This window comes from Octopus bimaculoides, chromosome 18 (genome assembly GCF_046866305.1).
Source record: "Octopus bimaculoides isolate indiv1 chromosome 18, ASM4686630v1, whole genome shotgun sequence".
NCBI lineage: Eukaryota > Metazoa > Mollusca > Cephalopoda > Octopoda > Octopodidae > Octopus > Octopus bimaculoides.
In genome coordinates, this window is record NC_142945.1 from 47835906 (window position 1) to 47853405 (window position 17500).

The following is a 17500-nucleotide window of genomic DNA, read 5'->3' on the forward strand; positions in this document are numbered from 1 at the left end:
CACCATGTTTTGTCTGGGGAATTAAGTTGTAAAGGGATTAGTTTCACATCCATGAAGACAGTAAACTTACACCCCACTAAAACTCTTTCATCTCTCTCTATTAAGATGTATATTTTTATAACAATTTATAACTGTTTTCATCAATGAACGCTGAAGCTTTGTTTGAGGCTTAAAAAAATATTATTTTTATGATTACGGATTGTGTCTCAAATACCGATGATTGTAATTTGCATCAGACGTAGCGTATCTGAAAAAATATATGATCGAGAAATGATGCAACAATGCTAAAAAAAAAAGGTCCATAAAACTTAGAAAACAGACCAATTACTTATATAAAGAAGATGTTTGATAATATCATGCTAAAATATCACGTCTTCATTCAAATTACAGATTTTTGTCTTTGCATTTTCGGAGATTTATCAAGACAACCTTCATCTATTTTATATATATATATATATATATATATATATATATATCGCTTATCCACTACACATTCTTAATTTTCTCTCCCTGATTCTTTCTGTGTTCATTTCTGTTGAAGAGCGTTGGCTCGAAACGTTAATGACTATTTCACTTCCCGAGCGTTACACTAATACATCTGTTTGTTGTCTACACCACCTGTCTTCGTCTTTTGTTCTTTTGTGAATTCTCCCTGTATTAAATAAGTACCAGTTACTCACTGGGTTCGATATAATCGACTTAATTCGTCTGTCTGTGTGCAGCCCCTTGTGGGCAGTAAAGAAATAAGAAACGTTAGCACGCCGGGCAAAATGCTTGGCGGTATTTCGTCTGCCTTTCTGTTCTGAGTTTAAATTCCACCGAGGTCGACTTTGCATTTCATCCTTTCAGGGTCGATAAATTAAGTACCAGTTGCATACTGGGGTCGATCTAATCGACTGCGCCCCCTCCCCCAAAACCTGGGGCCTTGTACCTAGAGTAGAAAAGAATATTGGTGTAATGTCTCTCGCTAGACACAACAAAATATATTTATAAAGCATGTAAAAACGTTTGCTAATGAACAGACACGCACACATACACATGCGTGCACACGCATTCACACACACATTCACGCGCATGCACATACGAATTGTATTTGTGCAACTAACGCCTTCAAAAATATTTGAGGAAAGAACGAAAGGCACCGCCCAATCGCAATACTTCAGGAGTCAGTCAACAGCTTTAATCTGATGATTGACAGTCAAGGAATGTATATATGTGTGTATATGCAAATGCATGTATATGTATGTATGTATGTATGTATGTATGTATATGCGCATATATTTGTATATTCGTATGTACGCTTAGCTCTGTACATGCCTGTCTATGTACATATGCATCCATGCATTTATTATGTGTATGTGCGAATGCGTGCATGTATGCATGTGTCATATGAATATGTAAGTGTATATGTATGCGCGTATGTGTGCATGTGCATAACATTTTTCTCACCTGTCTGTCTGTCTGTCTGTCTGTCTGTCTGATCTGATCTGATCTGATCTGATCTGATCTGATCTGATCTGCATCTGCATCTAGACTTACAGATGTATCCGTTTACGTGCCTGTGTGTGTGTTTGTGAGTCTGTGTGTGTGTGCATATATATATATATATATATATACATATATATGTTCGTATGTATGTATGTATATTATATGTGTGTGTGTATATATATATATATATATATATATATATATATATATGCATGTATACATACAGATATACATTTTTATATCTTCATATATGTATAAATATATACATAGGCGTAGGAGTGGCTGTGTGGTAAGTAGCTTGCTTACCAACCACATGGTTCCGGGTTCAGTCCCATTGCGTGGCACCTTGAGCAAGTGTCTTCTACTATAGCCTCGGGCCGACCAAAGCTTTGTGAGTGGACTTGGTAGACAGAAACTGAAAGAAGCCCGTCGTATAAGTGTATGTGTGTGTGTGTATTTGTGTGTGTGTATTTGTGTGTCTGTGTTTGTCCCCTCCCCCATCGCTTAACAACTGGTGCTGGTGTGTTTACGTCCCCGTAACTTAGCGTTCTTCCCTTCAAATATCTCTTTAAAGGGGGGTCAATAAGGCCGGTAGAAATAAACGGTCTGTAACACCAACCTTAGGCTTATTAGAGCTTACCGGCCCAATACCAGAGTTTCCAACAGAGGAATACGTTCAGTGCACTTGCCCACTTAATTTGCTACTATCAAGAGACGCAGTAATGGAGGCCAAATTTGGCATTACCGAGTAAGAAAATTCAATGGAGGATTTATTGCAGATGGTGTAGTATTTATGATTCTTCGAAAAATTCTTGAGAATCTTAAAAAAAAAACAACTTGGGCAACTTTCTTACTCCAAGAGAAAAAAGCGGGGGGCGCGAACTAAATGACTCCCCGTATTTTCGAACGTGAGCTCTTGGTTTTACTTATGTTACTTATGTTGAGATTCCCGATGAGATTCTATGATGAGGGGCTCATTGCCGAGATGCACCTTAGCTCATAATCTGACTGCGACAGTGAACTCCCGAAATGGCCATAGATGTGCTACGACTTGATTTTGTAGAATTCTCTTACGTTCCTGGACTTCAACCTACCATGGTTTTTATGAAATGAACTGTTTTGACATATTTTTAATTGAGGGGAGTAAAAAGAATTTTTTTAGTCGATTTATATTTTTAATTAGTCTTTAATTAGCCTGACACGCTTTAGTAATTCATTTTGATTAGTTATTTTTAGCCGATTGTATATACCTTCTTGATAGGACGTTCTATATATTTGTATTTTTATTTACATATATATATTTTTTTATATATGTATTCTTTTTATATGTTAAAGGCCATGGTAATATTTATACATGAGCAAATTTGTATGGAAGCGTGGTGATATATAAGGTCGTTGACTCGAATTTCATGTTTGTTCTTCTGATCAATGTTTTTTTATATATGTATATATATGTGTCTATATGTACACATGTATATATCTAAACGCATGTATATATGAAAACGCATGTATATATGTACACATATGTACATGTGTACACATATGTATATATATATAGGCGATCTTTCGATACCAGTCCGAAATAAGGGGCTAGGGTTACGGTTAGGGTTTAGGGCTAGGGTTTTAGGGTTAGGGTTAGTGTTTAAGGTTACGGTTAGGGACGGAATTCCCTAATCCAAACCCTAAAACCCAAGTGAAGATCGTGCGGGTGTTACGGAAATGGCCGATCTTTGGTAAAGATCGCCGAAGACACTTTTTACGAAAAAGGCCAATATTTCGGACTGGTATCGAAAGATCACCGTATATATATATGTGTGTGTGTGTGTGTGTGTGTGTGTGTGTGTGTGTGTGTGTGTGTGTGTGTGTGATGTGCGTTTGTGTATATATGTGTGTGTATATATATAGATATATATATATATATATATAGTTCTGATGAAGGATATTATACTGGACTATCGAGAAGAACTTTATAGTTTGTTTCTAGCATTGTGATAATGAATTAAAATCATAAATGCTGAAAACGCTGATCTTGTAACAATGCGAAAAGAAAGTATATATTATATAGTCACGCATGTGTGGGTGTGTATCTGTAGTTTACACGAATTTGACTGATAACTTTCATTGTGCTTGCATGACTGTGGTAGACATCTTACGAGGAACAAAACTGTCACAATACCTGTCGATACAACGTGACACTCAGATATTTTGTGATTTGTCATACAAGTTTGTGATAGTGTTTGAAATTGAGTGGGAAGGGGAGAGGCTGTGTCGTTTGGGTGAAGAACAAATCGTCCGGATTTAGAAAAGACGTAATGTCTTTGTTAAAATTAGTCAAATGCATGCACGACTGTCGATTATTAACTCAAAAGACTGCCAAAATAGTTGAAAGAGAGAGAAAGAGAGAGAAAGAAAGAGAGAAACTGAAGGATAGGTAGGTAGGTAGATAGATAGATAGATAGATAGATAGATTGTCTCGAAACTTAATAGACTTTCTCACTTTCCGGAGCTTCAAACTAATACGCTTGCTTGTTGTTCATTCCTGTCTTCGTCCTTTGTTTTTCTGTAAATTTCAACTAGATAGATAGATAGAGATAGATAGATAGATAGATAGATAGATAGATAGATAGATAGATAAAGATAGATAGATAGATAGATAGATAGATAGATAAAGATAGATAGATAGAATCTGTGGTATTGAGCAGAATATTTGCTGCAGCCCAATGTAGATGATAACACTTCCAATCAGTTAAGATGAGAAAAGTATGAGAGCCAGTGCCTGGTACTGCATATTATTACCTCCACCTTAGCGAAGGCGGAAGTATTGTTTTCACTAGCGTTTGTTTGTCTGTTTATCCGTGGACAAAATATCTCAAGAACCACTGGATGGATTCGGATGAAACTTTCAGGGATGTTTGGCCTCGTGATTTTGGGATCGATCTGGCATCAGACAAGGATTATTTATGTTTTTTACTTGTTTCAATCATTGGAGCGCGGCTCTGCTGGGGCAGCGCTTTGAATAGTTTAATCCAACAAATCGATTCCCGTACTTATTCTTTTAAAAGCTGATACATATTCTATCGGTTTCTTTTGCCGAGATGCTAGATTATGGGGGCATAAACAAACTAACACTGGTTATCAAACAATGGTAAGGGACAAACAGAAACTAAAAAAACACACATGCATATACACATACACACTCACACACACGCACACAAACGCACTCACACAAACACAAACACGCAAATATATATATATGATAGACTTCCACACAGTTTCTCTTTGAGAGGACGTTGGTATTGCTTTGACGGAGGTTTGCGCTTTCTGAGTGCTCTTATTATTATTATTATTATCATTATTCAACATTCGTTAGTTCCAGGCAAATTTCTACTGCGTCACCTGCTGCACCTCCTTGTTGCTGGGGTGTGTGTAGCATTGTTTTTTTTTTTTTTTTGTGGTTGGGAGTGTGTAAACTCTTCCCGGTATTGTATTGCGTCAGTTTCTTTTTTTTTATGGGGTGTGGTGCAGTCTTTTGTTGTATTAATGATTGTGTTGTGTGTGTGTAATGCATTGGGTATCCGGTCTGCTGGTGGTAGTTTATTTTATTGGATAAACTATCGGGGTCGATAAAATAAGTACCGGTTGAACACTGGGGTCGATGTTATCGACTTATCTTCTTCCTCGAAACTGATGGTCTTGTACCAACATTTGAAATCATCATCATTATTATTATTATTATTATTATTGTCGTTGTCGTTGTTGTTGTTGTTGTTGTTGTTGTTGTTCTTGTCGTCGGTCTTGCTTGCTCTGGTTGATTCCGTGAGAGCGAACAGCAGCCTGTTGTCAGAGGTCTCACAGGGTCTCCTTCCGCAAATTATAATCGTTGATAATTAGATGTTAATTATCGTAGAAGATATTCAACACCCATGTCCCAACCCCAATTATTATTATTATTATTATTATTATTTATTATTATTATCTATTATTATTATTATTATTTATTATTATTATCTATTATCATTATTATTATTATTATTTATTATTATTATCTATTATCATTATTATTATTATTATTGTATAAGGCGTTGAGCTGGCAGGATCGTTAGCTCACTGGACGAAATGCTTAGCGGTATTTCGCCCGTCGCTACGTTCTAAGTTCAAATTCCACCGAGGTCACATTGCCTTCCATCTTTCCAGGGTCGATAAAATAAGTGCCCCTCGAGCACTGGGGGCGATATAATCGACTTATCCCCTCCTCGAAATTGCTGGCCTTGTGCCAAAATTTGAAACCATTATTGTTGTTGTTGTTATTTAGTGAGGATCGCTACATTGTATATGTTTGTTACCACTATTATGTCGCATAAACAAAGCATTCATTCCACTAAACCCTCTTTTTCTTCTTCCCTTCTCTGTCTCCCAGTCCATTCCTCTCCCCCTCTCTCTGTCTTTCTCTGTTTGTCTATCTCTCTCCCTCTTTCTCTCTCCTTCCCCCTGTCTCTCTTTCTTTCTTCCCCTCTCCAAAACACCTATAGACCCCCAAACCGATGTGTAGGACACATTTCATCTCAAATTCGCTGACCCCTGACTAACTAATTGCTCTGTTAGTCATTCTATTGACAGCAAAATTATGACAATCACTGATTTCCTCACACACACATCCACACACACTCACGTACACACAAACACACACAAACACACACACACAAACAAACACGAATATATATGCACGCACATATGTGTATATGTATCTTTACCTCTAGACATAGGGATAGATATAGAGATACATGCATATGCACATATACATGTCGTGTGTGTGTGTGTGTGTGTGTGTGTGTGTGTGGTGTGTGTGGTGTGTGTGTGTGTGTGTGTGCGTGTGTGGTGTGTTGTGTGTGTGTGTGTGTGTGTGTGTGTGTGTGTGTGTGTGTGTGTGTGTGTGTGTGTGTGTAATTCTTGGGGAGGATCTAGTTCAAAACGGAGGCGCCAGTATTTTCTTAACGAAACACTTTGAAACTTGGGACACTGGTAGAATGTGTCATATAAAACATCTTTTTCTCTTAGTCTTCTTAAGAAAAATTATTATATTGCAACTTATTTCATGTTAAAGTTGTCGTATTTCTGTAATTTCAACCAATGACTGACGTCCATTCAGCCGAATACATTAAGTGCTGACTACGTAAACAAACGATTCTCAAACGATTCTGGCGGTGATAAAATTATTATTTCCTTGTCAAAAAATGGCTGAAGCATATTGGCAGTAGCTAATAAACCTTTCTATTATAGGCACAAGGCCTGGTTTTTGAGGGAAGGGTTAGGGTTAGGGCAAATGTTGTACACATACAGTTCAGGCAGATGTTAACGAAATTATATTAAAAATAAAACGAAGGAAAACGAACACACGTGTGTTGCCTCTCTCCAAAATGTCAGAAGTAATGGAGATTAAATACGCTTTACACCGCTTAAACTGCCAAAGGAACCGCTTAAACTGCCAAAGGAACCGCTTAAACTGCCAAAGGAGTAACTGTAAACAGCTGAATACTTGTCAGTGATTGGTTGAAATTATCGAAACAAGACAATTTTTTACATGAAATAACTTCGAATACAAAAATTTTTTTCTGTTCTATAACACAAAATAGATACGTATACGAAGTTTGAAAGTCTTTCGGTACCAAAAACACTACAGAAAACATAAATGAAAACTGGTGCCCCTGTTTTGAACTAGATCCCTTGGGGGTAACCAGTTCACATGGTCAGACTACTTAGAATAAAGACCTGCCAAGTTTGAAATCTGAGTGTCAACCAGTTTTATCCATAGCTGTGATGGTCCGCAAAACGTGTAGTGTTTCGTTAAAGGTGAACAGTACAGGAACAAAATAGATATATACATAGACGCAGGAGTGGCTGTGTTGTAAGTAGCTTGCTTAGCAACCACATGGTTCCCTGTTCAATCCCACTGCATGGCATCTTGGGCAAATACCTTCTATTATAGCCTCGAGCCGACCAAAACCTTGTGAGTGGATTTGTTAGACGGAAACTGAAACAAGCCCGTCGTATATGTGTGTATATATATGAACCCGGAACCATGTGATTCGTAAGTAAGCTACTTACCACACAGCCACTCCTACGCCTATATATATATATCTGTCTGTCTGTCTATCTATCTATCTATCTATCTATCTATCTAATATATATATATATATACACACATTGCTGATGGAAAACTCTTGTAGTTCGTAATTTCTTACTCGTCAGACCTGCAAATGATTTGTTCATAGCAATCAAATGTATGTACCGTACCCTAGCTCACTCCCTCCGTCAAATCGATGTTACATGAACAGGTGCACGGTGTACCATACTTCAGGTGTCCAAGTGATCGCAAATCAACGTAAGATGAAGGATTTGTCTCCAGAACACAACGCACCACCTAGACCAGGAATTGAAACCACGATTGCAAGACCTTTGAGCGCAACACCTTAACCATTAGGCCATGCCCTCTCGACACATAGATATATACAAATATGTGTGTGGGCATTAATGTGTATGTGTGGGTGGGGTGTACAAAACCTGGTGCATATTTCCAAATCATACTCGTTAAGATGGTTATGGAGGTGTTGGCGTGCATACCTTGCCTATGGAGGAGAATATTACCCCACCGCTCTTCTCCACCCTTCTCTATCTCTCTCTTTCTCTCTCTCTCTCTCTCTCTCTCTCTCTCTGTATATCTGTTTGATTCTCTCTCTCTCTCTCTCCCTTTCTCTTTCGTAATTTTTCATTACACTATACGTATTGTTATAATTGCGACAAAATTAAGTAATGATATATTATGTAATTAAGCACAATCATCTATTTAAACACACACACACACACACACACACATATACATGTACCTAGAAATGTATACACATCCCCCAGAACCATCGTTCTTTTCCAGAACTCCGTGTCAATAAAATACCTACCACATCCACCCCACCTATCCACTGCTGTCATCGAGTTCAATGTATAGACATAATTATAACACAAATTTATATACACTTGCACACACACACACACACACACACACACATATATATATACACAAACGCATGTATATGTATAAATATACGTCGTCGTCGTCGTCGTCATCATCGCTCTGGTGTGAAAGTTGTGTCGCGAGTGAAAGAATTTAGTTTAAATAAACATATTCTAAGCGTTCCCTAATTACAATCTTCATATTTCAATTATAAACTTTAACATTCCGATGTTTAATATTGTGTGTATGTATGTAAATATATATATGTGTGTGTGTACGTGTGTCTGTGTATATATATATATATAGAGAGAGAGAGAGAGAGAGATAGATAGATACATAGATACATAGATATATATGTATGTACGTATGCATATATATACGCATACACATACAGGCGCACAGACACACACATGTATGCGTTATACATATATATATATATGGATGAGTCTGGTTATACATGTACATATAAGCAAATATATAAGTCTGTATAAATTCTTATCTGTCTGTCTGTCTGTCTGTCTATATAATATATATAATATATCATATATATATATATATATATACATATATATAATATATCATATATATGTGACAATATGTGTGTGTGTGTGGGGGGGGGGTCCTTGGTGTACCGTTAAACTGCATAATTATACAGCCATCCCTACGCCTATATATATGGCTGTACCTATCTATCTATCTATCTATCTATCTGTTTTTTATCTGTGTCTATGTGTGTATATATATATATATATATATATATATATATATATATATATATATATTTGTGTATGTGTATGCCTGTGTGTGGGTGGGTGTAATAATATACAAATGTGTATATATGTGTGTGTGTGTGTATGTGCATATACTTAGCTAAGTAGATAGATAGATAGATAGATAGAATTATCTCTGCAAATAGTACTGTGTTATGCACAAGGCAATATTACTCTCAGATTAGAAGTTCCTTTATGTTTAAAGCAGAGTAAATATATAACAGTTTATTGTCATACATCAAGCTTCATGCCTTTTGCAGGGACTTTGAGACTGGGACAGTTCAGACTTTATATCAACAAACATCAGAGTAAACTTTCCTGTTCCTGCAGTTTTCACCCTAGCGCTCAGCGGCGGGGCGCACTTCCGGGTTGCGTTGTTATATGTTTTACATGAACAAAGAAACAGCGATTCCGTCGCCTAAGTTTTCTTTCTATAAAGATGTAAATCAACTCACGGCTGCTTATGAAACATGCTGTGTTTGCCATGCGCCGCTATCACAAACCAGCATGTCAGTACAGTCGCTTGCAGCGTGTTAATTTGGCAAACAACTGATACAGCGTGTGTTTATTTATCTTTCAGCAGTTACTTGTTTCTGCCATTGGACTGCGGACATGCAGGGGCACCCTCTTGAAAAATTTGTTATCGAAAGAATCGACACCCGCACATAGTTGTTTTTAATTCCATCAATCTCTTTGGCTAAACCACTTAGTTACAGGGACCTAAGAAAACCCACACAAGCACACACACACACACACATACACACATATATATATATATATACGGGCTTCTTTCAGTTTCCAGGCCGAGGCAATAGCAGAGAAGACAGTCACCTTTAGATAAATAATAAATAAGTTTATGTAAGTACGTTTAATAAACACATTTAATCGCATTGTGTCTATAGACTCAGTGGTTGAAAGTAGTTTTACTGTTTTTACTCTGAGTACTGGAACTGTGCCGAGGCTAAGACTGGGCTCTGGTACAGATCAACACAGGATTGTAACGCGCAGTCCTTAATCACGTACTTATTCCTGTATATACATACACACATACATATATATATATATATATATATATATATATATATATATATATATATATATATATATAATACAAATAATAAATGAGTATATGCATATATACGTACATGTATGTACATACTTACATCTACCTGTATATATAGATGCATATCTGGGTACAGGACATTGCAAACAAAACGTAGACAAAAAAATAATAATAAACAGAGTACAGAAAACACATAGGCCACATAGAGAACATTTCCTTCATCAGCTGCCACCATTCTAACACTGGCGTTTCGAAGAGTTAGGGCAGGACGCATCGTTAAAATGGCTCTTCCCACGGACCACAAATTAAATTTGTGCCACAGAGGAATGTAGTGGCGGACAGAAAACAAGACAAGAAAACAAACAAGAAAGGCTATACGGCCAGACGTGAAAGAATATGTGTATACTGAACGCTGTGAAGCAACGAACTGGAGTGAAGCGGGACGAAGTATGTTCGTATGCGTGCTTGGCGATATCCAAGGGAGAAAGGAAATATATATATACTGCCCTGTTTAACATTGTCCCAAAACTGATCAAAGAGGAAAAGGATCCCATCACCTTTAAACAGAATCTGGACAAATTTCTTCAAAGAATACCAGATAAGACACCTATACCTGGATACAACTCATTCACAAGACAACAAGAACTTCCTACTTGCATGGACCATAATACCACAAAACTTGACTTAAAGAGGATTTAGATAATCCTATCAGGTGATGCTATTAAGTTAGACATGACCCGGACGCTATGATAGATCGCTAACCACTAAAACACACTTTTTTTCTGCTTGTTTCTTTCTGTGTTCCTTTCTCTAGAAGAGCATAGGCTCGAAACGTTAAAGACTTTTTTCAATTCCCGAGCGTTATACTAGTACATCTGTTTGTTTTCTACACCACCTATCTTCGTCTTTTGTTTTTTTTTTGTGAATTCTCCCTACATACATACATACATACATACATACATACATATATATATAAATATATATATATATAAATATATATATATATATATATATATATATATATATATATATATATATATATATATATATATATACTTGCATACATATGTGCTCATACAGAAATACGTGCACCCAAACACCGACGTGCGCGTGCATGCGTGTTTTGTGTGTAATAGAATTCCTGCAAGTACGAAGGACCTCTATAAAGTGCAGTTTGTGACTCTGCATCGCTTTTATTGTTGTTGTTATTGATGTTGGCATTAATTTTTCTTTCGTGTTATAGTTTTTTTTTTTTCTGATATTTTTGTTTCTGCAGTTTGTAACGTTGCTGTTGTTGTTCCTGTTGTTACTGGTTCTGCTGTGTAGACGTTACTTTGAGTACAGCTTGCAGTTGCTTTTGGTAGTGGTGGTGGTAGTGGTGGGGGGATCATGATGATATTCTAGGTTTTCTTCTTGTTGTTGTTGCTGAAGATGATGATGCTGCACATCTTGCTGCAGTATTGTTACTATTTATTGTCATTGTTGCTTCTGATGTTGCACGTTTTACTGGTGCAACTGCTGCTGCTGCTGTTACTGTTGTTGTTGTTGCTGTTGTTTCTTGTTGAGGTTGATGTTTTTATTCAGGGAGTCTTTGTTTTTTGCTGAAAGTTTGGTCCTTTAACCGAGATATTTACAGAATAAACGAAAGAAATAATTTGTAAACGCATCTCGATGTATATATATATATATATATATATATATATGTATATATGAACACATATATGCTTACATAGAGGCAAACGTATATATATACATATACACACACACACACATATATATATAATTATATATATATATGTGTGAGTATATATATATATATATATATGCATATGATATACTATAACATTATTTATATATATATATATATATATATATATATATATATATACACGCACGCAAGCACTTTCATACACGTACGCAAGCTTATACGCAAACGTTCATATATGCATACATGCGTACACATATACATAAACGCATCATCTATACATATATATGTATACTTTTATATATGTGTGTATGTATTTATGTATGTATGTACGTATGTATGTTTGCATAGAATTACAGACATGCAGTGTTATGAAAGGCCAAGCATTTCCCGTTTTTCTTCCTTTTTCTTTTTGTTTCCTGGTTATGACTCGTTGAACAGTAGCAGATACTATAGTGGAATGTTGTACGGAGGGGGGGGGGGGGAGTTACGAAAGAAAGGGAGCAGTTTAGAAGGGGGGAAACCGAAGAATAAAAGAAGAAATAGAAAGAAATGTGAATAATGAACAATGAATCGAAGAAGAAGAACGTGAAGAAAAAAGGAATGAAAAAGTAAACGAAAGAAAACTATAAAGTTTAAAAATATAAAGAAGAACAAACAATAACCAAAGAAGCAACAATTTGGTGTAAAATGGCGAAGCTGAGTTTGGAATAGCGGAATTTATGTCAATTAGTGAATAAAGGGTTTAGCTAGTGTGTGTAGGGTTCGTAAGAGTTAGTGAGGGGTAGTGAAGGGGTTCTGGGGAGGGACTTGTTAGAGAGATATGGAGGAAGGGTATGTCATTTTAAATGTATTTTCTATTAGTGGCGATGGTATATCTCGTTGACTGGTCGGCTGGTTGGTTAGTTGGTTGGTTGGTTGTTCCGAGTAGTCAGGCTCCTTAGGGGTTTGGTTTGTTTAGGAATAAAGGGTTATTTTTATGGTGATAAAGAGAAGAGGAGTGGATAAGGGCTGTTAATTCATTGAAGACCCCCCTCCCCTCCCTACTATGCTATCACCACCAACATGAATCCTATCGTCGTCACGTTGTTATCATCATCATCATTATCATCGTCGTCATCATAGTCATCATCACCACTTTTCCCGTCTCACCCCCACCCCCCGCTGGAACACGGCACGATAATCTACATTACAACACCACCACAGCGCAACACTACATACATACATAATACATATATATATATATATATATATATATGTACACATATATATATATATATATATATATATATATATGTATACACACATATACATACACACACACACACACGCACACACACGCATATATATATACATGCTTATATGTTAGCTGTATATCTGCCTACTTTTTCATCCGTCAGTACATCTATCTATCTATCTATGTGTATGTATGTATGTATGTATGTGTGGATGCGTGCGAGTGTGTAAGTTTTAGTATTTCAATGTTTCTGTGTATTTTTAGTGATGAATTATTTCATTTTAATTGCATCAATTAAATGCCCCAGGGAATGTATGTATATATGTATGTATGTACGTACGTATGTATGTATGTATGTATGTATGTATGTATGTATGCACATGTGTGACTGTGTGCGTGCGTGATTGTGTGCACGTGTGCTCGCACACGTGTATCCAAGTATGGCGCCGAATTTGTAGAGTCTTCAGGGAATTGGTGAGAATAAGTTGTGGTGATTGTTCTGGATGCCTGCGTTCTGAGTTCGAATTACGCATAGTCCAATTTAGACTTTCACCCTTTCGCGGTAATAGTAGAAGAGAAATAATGACTTTTCCCTTTTTCTTTTTTACGTTTTGTTTTGATTATTTTTCTACTTAGCCCTCCATTACCATCTGTTTAAAAGGAAATCAAATTTAATCAAATTTTAAAAACGATGTAGAAAAGTTGTAGAGGAAGTGTAGAGGTACAAATGACTTCATATAACACCAAAAAATTAAAAAAAAGTAGAAAGGATTAAGATAAAAATGAGGAGAAGAAAAAAATAAACGAATTCTAATAAGGAGTGGCTGTGTGGTAAGTAGCTTGCTTATCAGCCACATGGTTCTGGGTTCAGTCCCACTGCATGGCAACTTGGGCAAGTGTCTTCTACTATAGCTCAAACAACAGAGCGGTCTCGAAACGATTGTAATTGGTCATTAAAGATGTGCTAAAGTCTTTCTTTGTCTTCTTATCGGGATTAATTGTGTGTGTGTGTGTGTGTGTGTGTGTGTGTGTGTCCGGGTGTTTTAGTTACTTTCGCTTTTATTGTTCACGCTTTCGATAATTTTATTGTCGTTGCTGCTACTGCTAGTGGTGTTGCTGCTGGAGATGATGTTGGTGCTGTTTCTAGAATCATTAGTGCTGTCGTAGTGTTGCTGCTGCTTCTACTGCTGCTGTTAGTGTTGTTGTTAATGCTGCTGTTGTTGGTGTTTTGTTTCTAGTAACAAAACACACGATGGTTGTGATGATAATTAGGTCTAAAAAATAAGTGAAATCCCTATCCGCCGTCCCCGCTACATTGCCGGGGTTTGTAGGGGGCCAACAAGTGTTTCTCATTACTTCCCCTCACCTCTCACTACATATTACTTGATCTTATTCATGAACCCCTCGGGACTGACACCCTCGCTCCACCCTTCACCCCAACCGCAAACGTTTCGCACCGATCAACTTAAATGGACACAGACACACACACATACACACACAAAATTACATACACTCTCATGTGCGCATACACGCACGTACGCATACACACGCACGCACTCTCTCACACATACATTCACACAAACATACAAACATGCATACATGTATTCATACATGCACACAGACACACACATATAGATACATACATATTGACATAAATACTTACATACACCATGCATACAAGCACACACATATACATAAGCATACTTACATACATACATACATACATGCATATATACATACATATACATGCATGCATACATGCATACATACATACATACATTCATACATGCATATATACATGCATACACATACATATACATGCATGCATACATACATACATACATTCATACATGCATATATACATACATACACATACATATACATACATGCATGCATACATACATGCATACATACGTTTGTACGTGCATACATACATGCATACATACATACGTACGTACATAAATATATACATACATGCGTGCATACATACATACATGTTCATACATTTATGCATAGATACATACATAACTATCTATATGTGTCCTCTAACTGAATCTAACTTCCATAGCCTGTGTGCGGGGGGGGGGGAGACATTTGGTATGTGGTGGTGGCTAGGACCGTGTTGATTGATTAGCGGTGGGGTGGAGTCGTCAGTGCTAGATATCTGGGCGGGATGACGAAAAGCTGAACGGGTGACTGGGGTGCGTGCGTGCGTATTTGCGTGACAATGTGTGTGTGTGTGTGTGGTGAGGATGCGTGTGGATAGGGCAAAGGGGAAACACCTAAGGGTGGTTGTTAGGAGTTTGGGTACCGACGTAGGAATTCGGTGCTGACATAGAGGTGGGGGTTGGATATGATGCGGATAAGAAGTTAGGTACCACGGGACGTTGGGTGCACGTGACGTTTTGCGTACGTGTTTTGACGCGCGGTTAGATGTTGGTGATAAAAAGAAGCGCACGTGCAGTGCTCACCGATGCACATACATACAAATATGCACACACATACGCGTACACAGAGACAGACTGACATATAGATATGTGTGCCTCTGTGTGTGTGCGTGCGTGTGCGTGTGCGTGTGTGTGTGCGTGATTGTAGTAAGAAACATACCATTTGTTTGTTTCTACACCACACCGAAAATTTCATTATTCGTCGAATTACAAGTAATCAAATGGAATTACCAATTACAAGTTAGTAGTAACTGGTTTTTGTCGTTGTTTATAAGCCCGTAATAGGTTGCTTCACAGTCTCCTTTGCGTGATTCTATCTAGCCAATTCGTGGCGCACTACATATTGATATGCCTTGATTCTCTATAAATCCTATATAACCAAATATATTTATATATATATATCTACTTATAATAAAAATAGATAAAACAGGAATATCGTTGTGTCTTTAATGAAATATGCACCAAAGCAAAGTCGTTCCTCATATTTACGAATATGTGAGATTGTATAAATAAATATAAATTGCAATATCTTTCCGGACTGCGTTCGTGTTTCTAGTGACCATAGGAGCATAAAATTCGATACACGTTTGTCACGTTAATCATCGGGCCATATAAAATCTCGTAAGAAAAGTTATTGAATTTACACACACTGTGTTGCCACAAAATGGAAGGCGAATGTATAACATACGGAATTTTCGAAATAAAATGTCAGTGTAAACCTCTTTATCCGTAACAACGTTTCTAAAGAGTTTATCCTTCAGGAATTTAACAATGTGAATACGTAAGCGATATTTATAGCTGTGGTGCAGACAAATGTGGAGGCGCAATGGCCCAGTGGTTAGGGCAGCGGACTCACGGTCATAGGATCGGGGTTTCGATTCCCAGACCGGGCGTTGTGAGTGTTTATTGAGCGAAAACACCTAAAGCTCCACGAGGCTCCGGAAGGGGATGGTGACGAACCCTACTGTACTTTTCCACCACAACTTTCTCTCACTCTTACTTCCTGTTTCTGTTGTGCCTGTGATTCAAAGGGGTCAGCCTTGTCGCACTGTGACACGCTGAATATCCCCGAGAACTACGTAAAGGGTACACGTGTCTGTGGAGTGCTCAGCCACTTGCACGTTAATTTCACGAGCAGGCTGTTCCGTTGATCGGATCAACTGGAACCCCCGACGTCGTAAGCGACGGAGTGCCAACAACAACAGCAGACAAATATTGCACAAATATATAACGAGGATATTTTTGTGTCGTGTTCTAGGAAAGTGCTCACTGAAAAATGATTAGATTAAATTTTCAGAGCTAAAACATATCAATCCATTTGCTGCGTAAGTCAAATAAATTCACTCAAAATTTCTTTACCTTTAACTGCGCAAAATAGTTTGTATAACAATCTACCTTTTGTTGAAAAATGTCATGTTTGACTGTAATTTTTGTGGAGATATGTCAAGATTATTGAAGCAACGTGACTTAGAGTAAATATCAATTCTATTTTGTTGGAAGACATTTAACACTATTTCTGGAATAACATTTCACAGTTAAAGGGTTAAAATATAAATATGACTGCAAAGAAAAGATACGTGAGAATACGCAGATGTACATATTGAAATAAATGAATGAATAAATGAATAGATATTACTAGAGTGGAAGCCATTTCGTGTTATAGAAGTATCGCTAAGGTCAAACATTTTACGCCATCTTGCAACCCAACGTCAGCATATCTGATTAAAGTAGACAAATAGATGTCTATCTATCTATCTATCTATCTATCTATCTATCTATCTATCTAT